This window comes from Euleptes europaea, chromosome 14 (genome assembly GCF_029931775.1).
Source record: "Euleptes europaea isolate rEulEur1 chromosome 14, rEulEur1.hap1, whole genome shotgun sequence".
Lineage (NCBI taxonomy): Eukaryota > Metazoa > Chordata > Lepidosauria > Squamata > Sphaerodactylidae > Euleptes > Euleptes europaea.
The window spans coordinates 45,053,284-45,054,994 of NC_079325.1; the positions used below are offsets into that span (position 1 = coordinate 45,053,284).

Here is a 1,711-nt window from a genome sequence, read left to right on the forward strand (position 1 = left end):
CATTCCCCCCCCCCTCAAGGGTTTATATTTTAGAGACTAAAGAGCATCCTGACAATAACTGGGCTGCCACATTCTGGACCAGCTGCAGTTTCTGGATTGTCCTCAAGTGCAATCCAATGTAGGGCGTGCTACAGTAATCCAACCTCAGGGCTACAAACCCCCATCCATGGCTAATGAACACAGGAGCTGAATGCTCATATCAATCAGCTAAACCTGATAGCTTGAATTTGCTCAGTTGTGTGTGCATGGGGGTGGGGGAGATGACACTTATATACTGCCTTGGTCTAGCTGCTGCCCCCTTCACCACCACCATTGCCTACAATGAATTAAGGGGGGGGGGAACCTGAAGTATGACATTTTGAGTTGATACTTACTATTTTGGTGTCTCAGTGTGGCGAATGACAATATAACTCTACATCTGTAAATGGATCTTCTGGATCAGTTTATTTTTTAAAAAACAAAACCAGAGTTATTGACTGCTCAGGTAACTTCTTGAAACAAACAGACATAGCCCACCCATGAGCCCATGTGACAAATCTTGTGATCAGTTCTTGCAATCAAGATAGATGCGGCTGATTGCAAAGGTGCCAAGACAATGTGAACTGTCTTTCTCCCTCTTTGGGGAGGGGCCATGGCTCAGTGGCAGAGCGTCTGCTTGGCATGCAGAAGGTACCAAGTTCAGTCTCCGGCATCTCCAGTTAAAGGGACTAGGCAAGTAGGTGATGTGAAAGACCTCTGCCTGAGAGTCTGAGTAGACAATACTGACTTTGATGGACCAAGGGTCGGATTTAGTATAAGGCAGCTTCATGTGTTCATGTGACTACAACTTCCATCCCACAGGACTTATGTTCATGAAGGTCACATGTTCCCCAAAATAGTCTTTTTGCTTGTCAAATGAGACTTCCCAGTTCCCCTTTTCAGCAATAGAAATGCTGGCTGGATCAGGCCATTTCCTTCTGAATATTTAAAACTGTCTTAGACCATTAGGGGAGGAGCTGTGGCTTAGTGGTAGAGCATCTGCTTGGCATGCAGAAGGTCCCAGGTTCAATCCCTGGCAGCTCCAGTTAAAGGGACTAGGCAGGTAGGTGATGTGAAAGACCTCTGCTTGAAACCTTGGAGAGCAGCTGCCAGTCTGAGTAGGCAATACTGACTTGGATGGACCAAGGGTCTGATTCAGTATAAGGCAGCTTCATGTATTCATGTGAGGGGTGTGGCTCAGCAGTAGAGTAGCTGCTTGGGATACAGAAAGTCTCCGGTTCGATCCCCAACATCTCCAGCTCAAAGAATCAGCTGGTAGGTAATGTGAAAGACCTCTACCTGAGACCATGGAGAGCTGCTGCCAGTCTGAGTAGACAGTACTGACCTTGATGGACCAGTGGCCTGGTTCAGGATAAGGCAGCTTCATGTGTTCATTAGAGCACCTGTCTGTCTAGTTGTTTGTGTGTGAATATAAAGTACCATGAAGTCGCAGCGAACGTATGGCGATCCCATAGATTTTTCAAGGCAAGTGACTAACAGAGGAGGTTTGCCATTTTCTTCCTCTGCATAGCAACCCTGGTATTCCTTGGTGGTCTCCCATCCAAGCACTAACCAGGGCTGACCCAGCGTATCTTCTGAGATCTGATGAGATCAGGCTAGCCTGGGTCATCCAGGTCAGGGTGACTAGTCATTGACGTGATTATAATAAAATATTTTCTGCAAGGAAACAACA

The 1,711-nt window shown here is 46.7% G+C and overlaps 1 non-coding gene across 1 annotated transcript; it reads left to right on the top strand.

Annotated features, from left to right (window-relative positions):
* Nucleotides 1-991: 991 nt before the first annotated feature.
* Nucleotides 992-1,063, top strand: TRNAA-GGC (transfer RNA alanine (anticodon GGC)). The gene has a single exon. It is a non-coding gene; the product is annotated as a tRNA-Ala (tRNA).
* Nucleotides 1,064-1,711: the final 648 nt, after the last annotated feature.